The sequence below is a fragment of the Schistocerca piceifrons genome, chromosome 7 (genome assembly GCF_021461385.2).
Source record: "Schistocerca piceifrons isolate TAMUIC-IGC-003096 chromosome 7, iqSchPice1.1, whole genome shotgun sequence".
Classification (NCBI taxonomy): Eukaryota; Metazoa; Arthropoda; class Insecta; order Orthoptera; family Acrididae; genus Schistocerca; species Schistocerca piceifrons.
This window is the reverse complement of record NC_060144.1, coordinates 45953188-45971635: the sequence shown is the minus strand read 5'-3', so window position 1 is coordinate 45971635 and position 18448 is coordinate 45953188. Positions and strand designations below refer to the sequence as shown.

General features: G+C 44.5%; 1 protein-coding gene and 1 pseudogene across 1 annotated transcript in view; one reads left to right on the top strand and one right to left on the bottom strand.

Annotated features, from left to right (window-relative positions):
- Positions 1-18448, top strand: part of LOC124804730 (UDP-glucosyltransferase 2-like) — a 197289-nt gene that overhangs the window by 33056 nt on the left and 145785 nt on the right. The window lies entirely within an intron of this gene.
- LOC124709380 lies at positions 11242-11359 on the bottom strand (annotated as a pseudogene).

The window sequence follows — 18448 nt, the reverse complement described above, 5'->3', positions numbered from 1 at the left end:
TTGCTGATTCTTCCGCCTTTAGGGGCAATTTCCCACCCCTAGGACAAGAAAGTGCCCTGAACCTCTATCCGCTCCTCCGCCCTCTTTGACAAGGCCGTTGGCAGAATGAGGCTGACTTCTTATGCCGGAAGTCTTCGGCCGCCAATGCTGATTATTTATGAAAATTTAGGCAGTGGCGGGGATCGAACCCGAGACCGAAGACGTTTTGATTATGAATCAAAGACGCTAACCCTAGACCACTTTTTTTTTTTTTTTTTTTTGCAAATCTGAACATGTCCTGGAACTTTGGAGAGCGAAGTTGATTGTGTGAGTGTGCCTGAACTTTGATAATTGTCTGAAAATAAAAAATTTAAAATTAAAATTTTCACTCGAGGGAAGACTTGAACCAAGGACCTCTTTTTTTTTTTTTTTTTTTAAGTCTTGCGGTTCCACACTGTAGCGCCTTTAACCGCACGGCCACTTTTTTTTATGTATTTGAACTCGCAACATGTTTTTTATATTTTTTATAGGTTTTACACTTTTTTTTAAAATTTTCCTGGACCTCTTCCACTTCAGGCGTTGGCCCCTATCATCTATATCACCCCCAAAATCCTATCTAACCTAAAAAAAAATCTTTTGCCACCGCCACTTTCACCCTAACTTAACCTACTTTTTTTTTATTTATTTTTCATTATTTTTTTCTAAATAATATATAAAGGAACTGAATAAATCTTCTTGCCGTGACAATCTGTCCAAAATGAGTTTTCCTGGGGCACTTTCACCTGCTGTACTATAAAAATCAATAAATGAATAAACGCCAACTTAATTATAATGAAGCACAATTAGTATCGACTCGCTGTAGTGTTGTGCACCAACCAAAAAAAAAAATTACCGCTTCATTATGGCAAAGTGTGAAGTAAGAAATTTTGAAACAAAGCTTTGTATTTCCGACTCGTTTTAAGGTTGTGGTGCTCTTCCATTATATACTGTATGTACTCGTCTATACTCGCATGTGTATTCGTAACTGCAAAATATGCAAACTGGCCGATAATCCAAGCATAGCTATTGTGCTTTGTTGCAGGAAAGAAATGCCAGTCTGGTTGAAGTACATCTTTAAGTGTTATAGCAGAGTCTGTGGTTCTAGTAATTATTGCGAGTTTTTTTCTAGTCCAGTTCCATATGTGGTATTGGTCGCGGCAGATGAGAATGTGTACCAAGGTATCTACAGTAAGGCAATGATCGCAGTACGGATTCTGCTTCATTTTGATATTGTGCAACTTTTCACCTGTGGGGACCTTCTCTTTCACAATGTCATACCACGTGGACACTACTTTGGAGTGGAGGATGGGATTGTTAATGTTTTTCCAGACGTTACTCCAGTTGACCGCTGGATATTTCGCTTCAATTGGGTTTTGCCTATGGTGTCTCGTGAGGTGGTAATAGGTCCTTCTGGTGTTAAGCAGCTGTGAAGTATCTTGAATATAGCTCATTTCCAGGCAATAAGTCCGGACGTGATCGAGTTGAGCGCTGATGCGACCAACATCGACTGGGGCCTTTTTGCTCGTTGGGGCTAACCTGTTGAATAACGTTTTCGTAATTGTCGGATGGGGTGACTGCAGTATTTTGCGGATTCGGTCCATATATACGGCAGTGCATTGGTTCTTGATGTCTTTGACGCCCAAACCACCAGCGGCGCGGGTTAACACTATGGTTGGCATGGCGACTTTAAAGATGTTTCCGCTCCATATGAACCAATACGCTGCAGCTAAAAGCTTTTGCGCTGTATCCTTGGGTACTGGTAACACTGCTGCGATGTGATATATTTTGCTTAGCGCATAGCTGTTAATCAATAGAGCTCTCTGTATCCGATTGAGCGTTCTAGTTTTGTGTTCACGGAGAGTAGCCCTGAATATATGTAGTTTATGGTCCCAGTTGGCTACTGTCATCTCTCTTGGGTTGGCCATTAGAATCATACCTAAGTGGTTCGTCTTCTCTGTTCTTTGTAGCCATGTTCTTTGAATGGTCTCCAAAAGGGGGCCGACAGGTAAAATTTTCGATTTTTGTTCATTGAGTTTGGCTCCGGAAGAAGTGGCGTAAGCGTGGATTATTTGTTGAACGACTTCCATTTCTGAGTACGTGTTAACTACTACACTGACGTCATCAGCATAAGCGTGACACACGGTTTTTGTACCCAACACCTGTAGACCTTGTAACCTGTGATGCAGGTTTAACAGTAACGGTTCTACGGCGATTGCGTATAGTGCCATAGAAAGGGGGCAGCCTTGTCTCACTGATTGCTTGATCGGGACTGGTGAACTTAGCTGACCATTAATTTTGATTCGAGAGGAAGTGCCGACTATACATTTGCGTATGATCTGAATAAAATGAGCACTGAATCCTATCCGTTGCATTTCAGTTAGTAGAAAGTGGTGGTTGATGCGGTCGAAAGCCTTATCGAAGTCTAAAAACATGAGACCAACATTGCATTTGCATAGCCACGACAAATATATTATGTCTCTATATTCATATAATGCATTCGACATTGATCTCCCTGGGACAGCACTCATTTGATAAGGGCCAAGTACTTTCGGCAGTACCGTCTTCAGTCTACAGTTTATGAGTCGGGTGAAGATTTTATAGTCGGTATTGAGGAGTGTTAGTGGTCGAAAATCCTTCAGCGTAGCGCTACGTGGTTATTTGGGGATCAGTACAATCATTCCTTCGGTAAATTGAGGTGGCATCTGCACGTCTCCCAATAATTCATTGCATATTTTGGTGAATTCCGGTCCTATGATGTGCCAAAAACAAGCATAAAATTCTATGGGTAGGCCATCTAAACCAGCAGATTTCTTTGTAGGCGAGTCTTTGATGATGGCACATACTTCTTCCTCAGTTATGTGGGCTACAAGGTCGGCGTTGTCAGTCGGATGGACCGTGGATTGAATGTTGGATAAAAGCGGCTCACTTGCCGTCGCGTCAGTCGCCGATGCGGAGTAAAAATCTGTATAATGTTGCACCACGTAGTTTTTTTTACTGTGACTTGTTGATCGTATTCGTTCCCCTGTTCATCACTGAGAGTGTGGATTAACTTTTGTTTACCTCTCTTGGCTTCCCGTATCACGTGATATACGGACGTATTCTCCTGCGTCAGTTCGATCGGAGGACGTGATCGAACTTTTTTCCCCTCTAGTGATTGTCGTACCAACGCCGTTATTCTTGCTTTAGTGCGTTTTATTCTAGAGCTGTTTGCTACTAATCCCATGGGGTCATCATATAGTTCGCGGAGGCAAAGAAAGTGATACTCCAAGGTGCGTTTTCGCCAGTACGCTCTCATGCGACCATATCGTGCGATACATTTTTTTATCTGCGGTTTCGCAGACTGTAGCCACCACATGATGCGTGTTGGATATCTGGATTGCATCCGAAGACAACGCTGCCATGTAGCATGGACCTCCTGTTTCAGTACTGCGTCCTCCAAAAGTGACACGTTTAGCTGCCATACGCCCCTTCCCAGGAATGTTTTTTGTTTAGTATGCTTCGCGGTTATATGAAATGGGCAGTGATCCGAGAAGTTAAGAGGCCAAATTTCACAGTCAGTTACATTATGGATAAAACCTTTCGTTACATACAGCCTGTCTAGTCTGCTTGCCGAAGTACTGGATACGTACGTGTATCCTCGGGTGTGCGGGCGAAGGTGGTACCAAGCATCTATCGTATCTAGCCCGTTAATTAACAGCAACAGCTCCTCACAAAAGTTGAAGTTCGGGATTTGATCTTCGGGACGCAATACGCAGTTAAAATCTCCACCCAAAATTATGTGCAGTCGAGGATCCGTTATTAATGGGACAATTTCGTCCCGGAACAGGTTGCCCCTTGCTCGTTTTCCGCTGGATCCAGAGGGAGCATATATATTAACGAGAAGCAGATCATATATTTGTGCAGTTATGCCTCGTCCAGATTCAAGTATTGCTTTTGCTGTACATGGTATGCCGTGTTTGAACAGTATTCCTGTTCCACATTCATTGCCTATGTTTAAGATCGCCTCATATCCGTACACATCCGCTATTTTGGTCGTAACTACCTCTTGTAACATCGCTATGTCAATGTCGGCGGCATATAAGTAGTCCTTCACAGATTGTAACTTTACGTCCGAAACTAGTCTGTTTACATTGAGCGTGGCGATTTTACACGCCTGCGTCATTCGGTAGTCCAACTAAGCGCATTCAGTGTCGTCAGACCATGCTGTCCCCGTATCAGTTCCGCAGCGGTCAGCAGTGTCCATTGGTTCTTCAATGGGAGGGGCGAGGTTCATCTGTACGTCCTCATTCGGGTTGGGGATGTCTGGTTTTCCGATGTCTACCACGCCTTGCATTCCGCTTCGATCTTTTTAAGAATTTTTTTGGTACGGGAGAGTTTTTTCTCCAGTTCTTGAATCTCTTCAGGGCTCTGTTTTCGTGTTTGCCGTTTAGGTTTCACCGGCTGCTGTCTGATGTTGTCTTCCTCAGCATTCTTCAAATCTTCTAAGCGGGTGGTGTTTAGAGCTAAATTGTCGACCGTGCTCTTGGTGGATGATGGTGTCAATAGAGAAATCGGTTCACTATGAGGTTGCTCATTCCGGGATGGTTCTTGCATGTCATTCTCAACAGCGGAGGAATCGGAGAATTTGCTGTGGCTCCCAGTATCTTTCGGTGTCTGTTGTGTTGAAACCGTTACAGCTGTCACGATTTCCTTAGGTTCGGGTGGTCTAGCGTCTGTTGTGTCAGTGGTGGCAATCTGGGCATCTTCTCGGGTTGGATGGTTCTCCGAATTCACATCAGGGCTTGGGGTCAGGACTTGGCCGCGGGCAGCCGTAGCGTAAGTCTCTGGCAGCGCAGTCATAGCCGGCGGTCGCGGCGCCTCGCCAGCCGGCAGCTGCGCCACTCGCCGCTGTAAACACTCCGTGCGGACGTGGCCGGGAGAGTTGCACGCCGCGCACGTCCTCGGCTGGCCGTCGTATATAACGATACCTCGGTATCCGCAGACGCTGATGTATGACGGTACATGTTTGTGCAAATCGACCTTTAATTGCCTCACTCCGTTGAGAACTTGGAATTTGCGCGCGTTGGACCACCGTTCGGCAACATTGCTGAGAACTTTACCGTACGGCGCTATCACGGCGTTTATTTGTTCTGCCGGTACTTCGAATGGTAGTTAGAATATCCTGATAGTTCGTATTCCAAACCCTGCATGCGTTACGGTGACTTCGCCTACGTTTCCATCACAATGTTTAAATTTCACAATTCCTCCGGAAGACTCAACTATTTTGTCACATAAGTTAGCATTCCTCAATTTCACAAATACAACGCTGCTCACTATCGAAAGATGCATTCCAGTGACATCCTCTGAATCAACTTTCACTTAGTATTCCAACCAATCTTCGATTTCGTGTAGTTTAGGTCGGGCGTAATTACGATCAAACGAGAATTTCAAAGTATCTTGTCTGTTCAAGTGGGCCATCACGGATTCATATTTCAAATTTCAATATGCGTAGAAGCTCTGCAACGATGCAAGAAGCACTGCGACTTACCACGCCGAAGCACAGCAGACCGCGGCGCACGAAACTCAGCACACGTCCGCACAGCACGGCTGACGCGGCGAGACTGCCGACCACGGGTGATTATCGCCAAATGTATTCACAAGGGAAACCCCCCATTGCACCGACGCCCCCCCTCCCCCCCTCCTACGCCCCGCCCCCCCGCCCCCTCCGAGATGTAGTGGTGAGACTGCCCAGTGGGCAGCCCGTCAAAAACTGAGCACACGTCAAGCATGAAAACCGGAAGAAGGTGTACTGGACCGTGAATAAAGAAGCAAACTTTAACAGTGAACTGTCCGAGAACAAGAAGTGCAATATAGAACAGCATGAAAGAGAAACGGCGCCTTGATTAAGTGGTCATGGTGGTCGATTGCCAAGCGGGCAAACTAGCGGCCTCCCTCGTTCGAAATTAATTTTTTTTCGGCTGTTCGCTGTATTCAGACTTGTGTCTGTATCGTGGTGTAAGTCCGTTTGCATCATCGAGTCGTAAGGTGGGGACCTATAATAACAGCTTTATTAGCAGCCGAAAGGAATGGGAACCGCAAACGTCTGATAACAAGGCGGGAAGACAACCGAATCCTTCACCGGTAAACACGTCTGGTGTGTCGTACACGGCATTAGTGACGGTACGTGTGTTGTATGTTAGGAATCGCTTATCGACGCACCTAATTTGTACGCCTTGTAAGTGAGTGAGATGTGTCTCCCTGCCTGATTTAAGTGTGAATGTGAATGTGATCACTCCTAAGGAAATGATGAAAACATAATAGTTTGTCACATAAGCTGCAAAAAATGAACGCAACAGTTTCACAATCATACAGTTTCTCTGTGCTCTGTCAAAACATATCTTTTTAACATTTGTGAAGTTGCGTTCTGTTTTGGAAGTTTGACTCGAATTCATTTGTTTTAACGTAGTGCACACCCGTTTATTTGTTGTTTTCACTTCTGTGAGACGTCTGTGTGCTATCTCGCTTGCTGCCACTGTTCACGTTTATTTGCGAAGGTAATGTAAGTAGTGGACTACGTGTGTGCGGCCCCACATTCCATTGTTGCCAGATGTATCAAAGATGGCGGCGATGACGTCATCCAAGATGGCGGGTATTGGCGGGAAGTTTGAATTTTGGAGGGAAGACAGGTCAATTGGGCTACCTCCACTAACCTTACCCTCCAGAAAAAAATTGGCGGAAAATTCAAATTCCAGTAGGATAATGTGTCACACCACGAAAATGGCGGAAAAATAGACCAGTTGGGCTACACCCATTAACCTAACCCCCCACCCCCTAGAAAATGGCGGGAAGTCCAAACTCCAACAGGATAATGTCTCAAAAACTGTACTTGCCTTTATTATTACCATTTATTATCGTTTATAATTTATTATTTATTATCATTTGTTATTATTATTTTTGGCCTACCTCCACTGTGGCGTCCTCTGATGACGAGGAAATGTACTAAGACAGTTGGGGTCTGGAGCTTATGGTGAACACACTAGGTGGCGCCATCCGAGATTACGGTATTTGCGTCACTACAGTGTCCTCTAGTTACATCAATATGAACTAAGTCAGTTGGGCTACGGACTCACTGGCGACTACACTTGTTGGCGGTGTTGCCTCTAATTGTTTAAATAAAGGCTTGCGTATGATTTCGACAGTTGACAGCAAGCAGAGTCTTTTACATGGATTATTATTATTTTGACAATTTAGGAGTTGTTTGGCTATATGGACGTAAATGCTGTGCATTGTTTACGAGTGGTTCGCATGTCTGTAGGCTGTGCAGTGTGTTATTTTTGGTGGTTTACAATTAGGAAGAGTGTGCGTAGAGTTTTATACATGAGTTATGTAGGAGTGGTTTGCAAGCCTGTATGCTGCGAGGCATGTCAGAGCGTGTGTTCTGTGATACATTTACTCCATCCCCAAATAAATTGCTCCCAAATAAATAAAGTACACTCCTTCCTGCCTCCATCAGCCTAGTGCGGCCCTAGGAAGTGGTGGTGGTGGTGGTGAGCTTCCTTTTGCAGCAATTTTCTTATGTTGGTAGTGAAAGCGCAAGTGGCCTTTCTTTACTGCCAGAATTCAAACTCGGCGAGGGTTGCTAGGAGGAGGTGGCGGTCAGGTGGCTGAGGTTAGTACAAGTGTCCTTTCTTTACGCACAATTTTCTTGGGTTGGTAGCGAAAGTGCAAGTGACCTTTATTTACTGCCAGAATTCACTCGACGAGGGTTCCTAGGAAGAGGTGGCGGTCTGGTCCTTGAAAAGTAGTTGAAAGTAGGTAGTTGAACACCTTTTCATACCTATATGAAATTGTAAATTGAATTATTTGATATTATTAAAATTGAACTGGAATCAAGTACTTAGGTAATTGATAGGTTAGATACGTGATGTGAGTGTTAGCATATTTACAGAAGACTATGTCTGGCGTGTGTGATGTAAGCGGTCAGACTCCCGCGGTGTGGCGGCGTGGTGAGTGTCCATTTATAATGCACACGTGCGATAGAGAGCAGATGATCTTTGTCAAGCAAGCCACGTGGTAGAGCGGCAGTTGTGTGACGTTGGGGAAGATTCCACTCTCGGGCTAACAATTTTGGCGCGAAACGTGTGGGAGGGATGAATACATGTGTTGGAATTTGAATTTGGCGCAATTTTCCAGTGGAGGTAGGCCAATAACAACAACAACAACAACAATAATAATAATAAATAATAAATAATAAATGATAATGAATAATAATAAAGACAAGTATGGTTTTACAGCCATTATCCTGTTGGATTTTGAATTTGGCGCCGATTTTTTCTGGCGGGTCAGGTTAGTGGACATAGCACAATTGACCTATTTTCCCGTGCTCTATCCCCACATTCATCTCAATTATCGAACACATGGCAATGGTTTGACAATGACAGCTCAGCAAAGAGTGAATGTGCAGGAGCATTTAAGGTCATAACGGTAGATCAGTGGATGTGGCCCAATTGGCTTTCTTCCTGCCAAAATCCGCCATCTTGAATAAATAATAATAAATGATAATAAATATAATAAATAAGAAATGATAGTTAATGATAATAAATGATAATAATAAAGGCAAGTACAGTTTTCGAGACATTATCCTGTTGGAGTTTGAGCTTCCCGCCATTTTCTAGGGGGTGGGGGGCTAGGTTAGTGGACGTAGCCCATTGGTCTATTTTCCCGCCATTTTCGTGGTGTGACACATTATCCTACTGGAATTTGAATTTCCCACCAATTTTTTTCTGGAGGGTTAGGTTAGTGGAGGTAGCCCAATTGACCTATCTTCCCACCAAAATTCAAACATCCCACCAAAGCTTGTTATCTTGAATGACATCATGTGCTGTTGCCAAGTCTACATGACGCCATCTTGGATGACATCATAGCCGCCATCTTGGATACATCTGGCAACAATGGAATGTGGGGCCACACACAGGTAGTCCCGGTGTTCAACTTTCCTTGACATTCCTCCCGTTGAGCTTCGACCGTTCACTGTTCAGTACACTTTCTACCTCCCTTCATGTTTGATCTGTGTTCAGTTTTTGATGAGCTATCTACCGGGCCATCTTACCACTAAATATGAGGGTGCAGTGGCGAGTTTGCCTTGCCAGTGAGAAGAGACTAGTATCTTGTTTTTATCAGATGACAGATTAATGTTCAGTGACAGTAATAAATACTTGTGGCATTCCTGTGGACATTAATTATTATGATGTTAAATATTTCATCTTGTTTGAGTTGCAATAAAGTGATCTGATATTTTATGAGTTGCAATATCATCTCGTCCCCTAAAAGAGTAAAGCAAAGAACCCATCACTGTACCGACGAGTGTTATTGTGTCCGGTACAACAATCGAACTAGATGTAAAGTGCTATAACAGGCAGTACCACGTCGGGGTAACGCTTTAATAGTAGATGGCATTCCCAAACCGTGTCTTCATGATCTGGTTACCTAAATAGTGTACTGCCTTTGACTCTGAACGTTATGCAGTCGTGCAGACAATAGGGTAGATGAAATGCGATCGAGCGTAGAAATTCTTCATCGTGCGTCGCTAAGTACCCCTCGGTCCATCCAACATTTGTAACTTGCAAACTAAGTTTCTCAGTACCTGCAGGCCTCCTCCCATTACCAGAGAAGACGGTGAAGTTTTGCTGCGTACGATCAAGTGTGAATCCAGGAGAGACAGATTTGGCTGTCCCCTGCAAGCCGTTACCACTCCGTGAGCTGTGAAGTCATGTTCCAGTGGGCAAACACCTGGCCAGGCCTGAGCGACGAACAGGCTCAGACATGTGAAGCCTGTAACCACGTCGCGTGCTACCGGAAATTATGCGAGAACAATAAATATTCTTGAAAGCTGCGTTTTGACTCGTTGAAAAATCGTGATTTCTGTCGTGTTAGGCTTTTTTAAACGTACTCGTCAAGAGAAAATCAAGGATATCTGAACATGGTCATTTAATTCTTCAACTATTGCTAACCACATCAAATGTATTCGGGATTCCATCCGAGTAACTGCGTCGAAATTCCGCGGCGTTTCGTCTTCTCCAGAAGATGATGAGAATGACACTCATCGAAACATCGCGGAATTTCTATGCAGACCCCCGGATGGAAGCCCTAGAAGATTTCATCGGTAGTATACACCAGGAAAGTCTACGTTCGCATACAGCATATTGATAAGCTAGCCGAGACCGCTAACCTAAAACTTCGTTGAAAGTTAACACCCGAGCACATTAACGATGCAGAGGGTCCGCTAGTTTTTAGTCCTTTTGACATGGTGTGTTTTACACTGTGCGGTAGATTGGCAATTGTTTTAAATAAGGACCAACATTTTATGTAATGGTTGAACGAATGTAATGCCATTTTTAATTATTGTTGCGTCTGCACTCCAACCTGAAATAATAAGTGTTTTCAATGTACCACAGAGGGGCTACATCATCCTTTGTGGTGCGGGATAAACCAACCAGATCTATCTGAATGTTAAACATTTACCGTAGGCCTTTAAGGGACACAGTGGCGAACAGGGCCGAAAAAAAAATCTTGTTGTTATTTGGCTACAAAGTGTCATTTGTTTCATTCAAATTTGATGATTAGATTCTGACTTATTAATTTTTTCGTGCCGCATGGTAACTATGTGCCACGCCCACTTTCGCATTGTGTTGCTGAGAATTGATCACAGTACAGCAACTATTTGTGTCTCACAGCTATTCTTATTTCGGTTGAAGAGGGAATTTTTCTTTCAATGTCTGCCAGCCTGTCTGCATTAGTGACTATGGATTCTCAACTTCTCATGTTTGTTTTTATGTTTCTGTGATACAACTGGAATGTTCTAAAGCGCTTTTGTGAAATGTTATAATCACACTAGGCAGAATAAGAAAGTCTGGTTGCAAGCCCAGGCTACGTGTAAATAAATATATGAAAATAAACAGCGAAACCGCTAATTATGAACAGAGGGAAGGGAATAATTCTGAAGGTAAAACTTCTGAAGGCTTTTGATTTTAAAAACACAATTAAGTACTCCAGCTACAGGCTACAAGCGACCCATCGGGACCATCCGACCGCCGTGTCTTCCTCAGAAGAGGATGCGGATAGGAGGGGCATGGGGTCAGCACACCGCTCTCCCGGTCATTATGATGGTATTCTTGACCGAAGCCGCTACTATTCGGTCGAGTAGCTCCTTAATTGGCATCACGAGGCTGAGTGCACCCCGAAAAACGGCAACAGCGCATGGGGGCCAGGATGGTCACCCATCGAAGAGCCGACCACGCCCGACAGCGCTTAACTTCGGTGATCTGACGGGAACCGGTGTAACCACTGCGGCAAGGCCATTGCCAAAAACACAATTACAAGCATACAAATTCCAACCATCGGCTATGAGCCATTAAAAATACACAATTCAACGCCAACAAGAAAGGCACTATAGGCAAGAAGCCGGCCCAACTATACTCGATCCGCCGGCAACACAACCAGCAGACACTCAGGGACCTATTGACAAAAGCTCCCACGTGCTCCGACACTACATAGGGACCGTCAGCGTGCCCGGCTGACTGCGCCGCGCGGAGACTTGCTTGCTGATCCACTCCAACCAACTGACTGGCTGCACACTGCCAGACCGAAGATATATGGTGCAAATATCGATACACACCGCTGCTGCCACAACTAGAAAGAGGAAGAGCTATGGCATAACATTAATAACCGTGGGAAACCAAACGCAGAGTAACAACCAAGTTTTAAAGCAACGCATATGCCAGGGTCAGTCTAGGTCTAAGCAGTCAAGGTGTGTCCTGTATGCGGACTATCTTGGCGGATGGTGATAATAAGGCTCATTGGAAAGTGATAGAAGAGAAGCTACATTGCCTTCAATAAAAATTAATAAACTTATGGCTATACCGAACGTACAGAAAATAATGGGATCATTACGTCTGAAGATATGTAAGGAAAAAAAAGTGTAGTAAAGGGGGCCTGATAAAGGTTGAAATTTACAGGATCTAGAATTATTATGGTATGGAAATTTGGAATAAGGTGGTAAAGGGGGCCTGACAAAATTTGAAATGGAAGGGCTTTGGAATTATTATGGTATGGTAATTAGTAATAACTGCAACAATGTGGAAGCAATGAGAAGACCTATCTAGTCTATGTTCTTTCATAAAATTTTAATTAATTAAAAACTACAGCATCACCTCTGCCCATGGATCCCCGACAGCTAGTGCAAATTCAATAACCCAGTTGCAGTTTCCAATTAAAAGAATAAGCATTGAATTCTAGAAACTATTCTACTTACTGTCAAACTCATTTTCTGAGATCTTAGCTAACAAGAGCTCTTGAAAAATTGTCATCATGATAAAACTCTGAATCCAAATTAAAGTTTGAATTCTGTCAGTAGGCACGGCCACCAAAAACTTTGTTGTTAGAAAAGAAATAATTAAGTTTCGGGTTGATAATGCAATGATGTGATTCAGTGTTGGTGCGTCAAAAAAGACTGACGTCTTATTGCTGATGGGAGCAAAGGATGGTAACGATATTAAAGGGAAATGAAATGCGTCGACTTGGTCCTATCTGGTATGCTGAAATTTCTGCAAGAAATGGTACCAAGGAGGCCAGGAAATCCAAAAGATCAAAGAAAAGAAAAAATAACGTAAAGAAAGTGAATCTCAGCCACAGTATAGTCCTGGAATGTTTTAATAGTGTGCCTGTATGGTAATGTACATTAGTTCCCTGTATGTAAAACTTTAATACAGCGTTTGTCAATACTACATTTTTAGTTATTCTGCCACACGTTACTGAGAAACTAAGACAGATAAAGATATCAAATTTTTCTGTACCTCTTGTTAGTAAATCGGTGATTAACCTGATAAAAAAGTGTGCTGTAGTGACACCAAGAAGTAATTTTTAAACTCCAAGGATTGTAAGGAAGTTATATTATTTTCTTTTAGGACAAAAAACATTACTGGTAGCATACAGCCACGATTTTTATGCCATTTGAAGTCGGTATTCTGTAACAGTTTCGGGCCTTCATCTCTACCAGTTTGTCCATAAAATGTACCTGACGTTTGCTCATTTTAACACATTCCTTATGGGAGTTCTTCGCGATCGTGTCTCCTTAAGTAACATTTTTGGCTGATATATATACTAGCAATCAGGCATGTACTCGAATATTTTTGCTTGGACAAGAGTGGGTGACTCTTTCCCTCCTTTTATATCAGTAGTGAGCCACTATGTCTGCCAGCGAAACTGTTTTGACTTCTTTTGTATTCTGATTCGATCGTCTGTCAATTGATAGCTGCTTCAACTCCTGTTATCAGCGTTGTGAAACGTTGAGACTGAATTTTGTAGGAATATTCAGTGGTACATGGGGATAAACTACGAATAAAGTTAGTAGTAAAGAAGTAATAAATTAAAACGTCATTCCCGATGCTGAGGCTATTACTACATGGAGAGGAAAAATGTCGTAGGAGTTAAACGTGTTTTCCGTTTTCCTTTCGTTATATTGTAAGGGGCACCAGCGAGGTAAACGTTCGAAAATGTTTAAAGTAACGGATAAAGTGTGGTGCATGTCGCTGAGTAGTCTCATCCTCAAATCTCTGTATGCAGGGTGAAGAAAAAATCCCGCACATACTGGTCGGAATATGATTCCCCATCCGAGTTGAAGAGAAAAGCGTATTTAGCAAAATCTAATCCCACCAATAGGTTAAATCGAAATGCGATTTATAAAAAGAGGCTCCGGCAGCGGTGTAGCTGCGTGCAGTGCGCCCAAGAACAAGGAGCATGATCTCGGTGCTGTGCCGTATCTGTGCCATTAACTCAGTGAAACGAGGCAGTGCCGTGGGGAATGACTATACAGACTATCCGATATTCGAATCACGTTCGCGCCGAACTTTTTGCTTCAGTTAAAATATCAGCCTGTTCCAATTTACACCTCCACAGTGCTTTCCTCGTGTACTTGTATCTGTTGCTGTTACCTATAGTTAAACATTAAGACATAACATGAATGGGGGACTTCTTACAGCCTTAAACAATCACTTTGCTTCGTCTAAACAAAAGCCAACAGAATGTAATACCGGATGTAGTAGCATCGTCTGTGTCCAGTACAGTAGAATAAATACAATACGTAGGCTACACTGGACTGCACAGTAATTGCAATCTGTGCGTTTGACGTCGAGGTTTATCGTCACAGAGCCAGTACGTACATGTTCTAGCAACGTTTGCTTTGGAGAAGATGTTCAAAGCGGCCACCTTGCATTTGCAATCACCTGACGAATCACTGGATCTTACTTTGCTCGACCTACGAAACACACCTGCGTCCACCATAGCCGAAGCGGCATGCACGCGAGCTGTTAGGTCGTGTACATCCATGGGTTGAGTAATATAAACTTGTTCCTTTAAGTATCCACACAAATAAAAATCTATTAGATTAAGGTCCGGGGAACGTGGAGGCCAGATCACTGAACCTCCACGACCAATCCATTTGCCTGGAAACACATCATTTAAATAGTTACGCACATTCCTTCCAAAGCGTAGTAGTCTACCATCATGGTGAAACTGTAGCTGTTGCCGAACACCAACTGGAACGTTTTCCAATATGTCAGGCATTGGCAGTAGTTGCCCGACAAAAGTTAAGGGGCCACAAGCACTCCTCCCAAGATTCCAGCTCACAGCTTTATTCCAAAGTCACTCTAACTGGTGACATGTGGGCTGTGTTCCCACCAGTAATGGATGTTGTGAAAGTTGAAAATAGTTTCAAGACTGAAGCTAGATTCGTCAGTCATATGGCGTGATTTATAAAATTGTTCGTTAACTTCCACTTGATGCAAAAGCCATTCACAAAAAGTACTCATCGTCTGGTTGCTGGTGTTAACATGTAATGAAATGGATGCAGTTCTTCGTCATGCAGTAGTTCAACAACCAGCCTGTGAGATATCTACAACTTCCTTGCAATACCGCCGAGGTGACTGCTGAAAGGTTTCAAGAAACGCGTCCTCTCTTTGTGGAGTACGTCTAGTCCTGCGACGACCTCTGTCCATTAGTTGCAGACGAAGGTTAGTTGTTTCCCGTTGCTCCAGGCAACGACAACATTCTTATCGGGAAGGCGCCTTTGAGGGTTCAGTCCAGCTTACGCAAGAACAGCAGAAGCAGCTTGATTATCAGATGCATCCACTTCCAAACGCATATCGACATATTCATTGTCTGCGTACTCCATCGGGAAGCCATCCTATATGAAGCTGACAGGAGCAATTAGGTTGTGCACTGCGCAGTTAGTAGACTTATGCAGGAAGTTCAATGTATCCCACTGTTGTGTGATAGGCTATTATCATGTGACACAATTACTTACAAACGGCGAGAACTAGGGAACGGGTGTGGAAAAAATTAAAAAAAAAAGCATGTCCATTATAAGTATCCGGGCTGTTATGCCGTGGTCGGTTGATGAATTCTGTGTCAATTCCCAACGTTTCGTCCCCGTCTGCGGAGGACATCTTCAAGGGGTCTGTAGCTCGATCGAAGGCCCAACACACCCACTGGCTCGCTACTGACTGCCGCTAAATTCCGTGTCCGCGCACTCCCTCGCCGAGGCGTGGCGTCACGTGTTTTGAAAACGTCAGTGCAATTGGCCGCTGTCCGCTCCCGTCGATCGCCGTTGCCATCACCCAGTGGTGGACGGGTGGTACACATCTTCTTCAACACCGGCATCCATATACCGTTTAATTTCACGCCCTCCTCCTTTCGACTGAAATTATTAGGGTGTTTGGCGATTTCGGTTGCCTCCCTGTAGAGCCTTTCGTAATATCCGCTTGTGGCAGCTAGTACTTGCGTCTCCTCGAAACGAATTTGGTGGTTACCTGGCTGGAAAGCATGCTCCGCAACAGCTGATCGTTCCGATTCTCCTCCTCTATAATTGCCCTTGTGCTCTTCCAAACGTTTTGAAACAGTTCTTTTAATGGTACCCACATAAAAAAGCAGCCTGAGAAGGATTCGAATCGTATCCTCCGTCGTTGACGTAAGTTTGATGTCCCATCAGACTACTCAGTGATGCACGACAGCTGGTACGGTAGGGTGGGGTGATACACTTTTCTCTCTACTTTCCGATGCGCTGCACCAGGGGACAGTGTTACCAGCTCCTAATTTTCCTACATGTATTTTCAAAATGAACCCGATCTGATTTTTCTAAATAATCTTTAGTCTTCAATCTGGATGAGGCGTCGTAAGCTCATCTTCAAGCGAGCTTTCTCATCCTTTATATAAAACTCAAGTCTGTATATGTACAGGGGACTGATGACCTCAGATGTTAAGCCCCATAGGGCTCAGAGCCATCAATATACGTGGAGGCTAATCTCAGAAGCCATATTTGACTAATAAATACATCAATTCACGAGGAAGGTGTTTTGACCAATTTATAAGTATTTATTGCAAACTGTATGAACTGTGATCTATTACAGTCAAGTCGTGAAAACGGCGCCGTTGTCACCTAGCGAGCAGCCGCCATAAATCGAGAGAGGAACAGAGAGAGAGAGTGGAAAGCGCGACGACATTCCCATCTGGTGTGGTGGTGGTCTTGTTGTACAGTCGACTCTACGCCGTGGTAGCGCGCGGAACAGCCCCACAGGCCGGCCAGCGCTTCGCTCTCATAGTTGTTTACTTCCTCGTCGCGGTGTTTGTGAGTCCACTAACAGCGTACCTCATGGCGCACTCAAAAAAAAAAAAGTGTGTGAAATCCTATGGCACTTAACTGCTAAGGTCATCAGCCCCTAAGCTTACACACTACTTAACCTAAATTGTCCCATGGCGCACTCTTACCGCGACGCGACGATCAAAGTAAGGTTTCAGGCCTAACATCCACGACCAAGAGCCTGTGAAGTTGAACAGTTCATACGAAAGGATCTGCGTTTGAACTCCCTGGACGTCATCGGAATACGTCTTTTCATCACAGGAAATGTATACATGAAGATGTCGACGGAGGCGCTATGCGCTGAAATTGTCCAACAACATGCCGCGGGACTAAAATTAAACACACTGCTGGACATGTAAGTGCAGTGGCTGTGGGCCATGCGGGATTCGGTCTCCGAACCTTGTGGGTGTTTGAACTCCCATTCGAGGTACCTCAAGAAGTGCTCACTGCTGCTTTCCAACCATATGCTAACGTCATGGGTCACCTTGCGTAGAAGTAGGCGAACATTTACGACCCACCAGTGTTAAATGGCCTCCAGCAGGTCGAAACTGAGCTGACGAAACACTTTCCATCGTGCCCGGTGAGTGGCGGTGTGCGGGCCACCGTCATGTATGACGGCCAGCCACGAAAGCTCCGGACGTGGCCAGGAAGGACACGTCCAGTCTGAATGTTTATGCCAACATTAGATACAGACACCGCTGCGTGAAGCGACCTCGGCATCGACGCTCACATCCCTACCTGTCACCTACGCGACGGTAGCATAGAATCCTGCCACGGCACTTCAGGATACGCCTGAAGCCTTGTCAAGGCCACCCACAGCACCACAACACGACGACGAGACCAGCATGGCATCACCCCAAGTGTTCGCATTGGGACCATCCACCGTGACGGAAGACGCTGCTCGAACAATGGATGTCGCACTAGATGTTGTGCCAGCTTTTGCCTTTATAGCGTCGGATGATGGACGACCACATTCTGATTCGGAAAATTACGTTAGTCGCCCAGGAAGCGAAAAGAAACGCCAACGAACACCCTCCGACAACGTCCTCCTTCAGATGGCCTCGCGAGATGACGACTGGATGTCTGATGTTGCCCTTCCACATTGTGTCCAATCATATGGTGCGACCACTCCTGACGCCCCACCTGTGACGAATCTTCTCTCAATCCAGAACACAAACTCAATGTTGCCAACACGTGACTACAGATCCCCCACAGCTATTGTCGCAGCGCTTGCTTCACCACCTCCGACAGTAAACAACTGTCACATGTTTTCGGTGTCAGTATCCTCGGCCTACGAACGACACTGCGTCCTAACACGTAATCGACGCTATCAGCAACACTTCTCCAATTTCTTAGGGAGTACCTTAAATGATCCGCCTCGCAGCTGGAACCTCCAGGCCGTGAGAAACTGAAAACTGATCTGTACCTACCCGAACCGAACAGAACCGATAACGGGAATCTACGCCTACTCAACAAGAAGAGAAGTTCGGACATGCTGGCCGACGCAGAACCCACTCCTCAAGGCAATCATTTACAAACATCAAAAAAAGTGTTACATCACCTCAGTTCCGAGAGTTCCGTAATCTGTACACAAATTTGGAATAGAGATCAACATAAACATTTACACACTTTTTATTGCTCAAGAAAACCACACACTGCGTGTTGTACCACCATACAGCGAGATCTTGAGAGGTGCTGGTCCAGACTGCTGTACACACCGGTATCTCTAATGCCCAGTAGCACGCCCTCTAGCTTTGATGC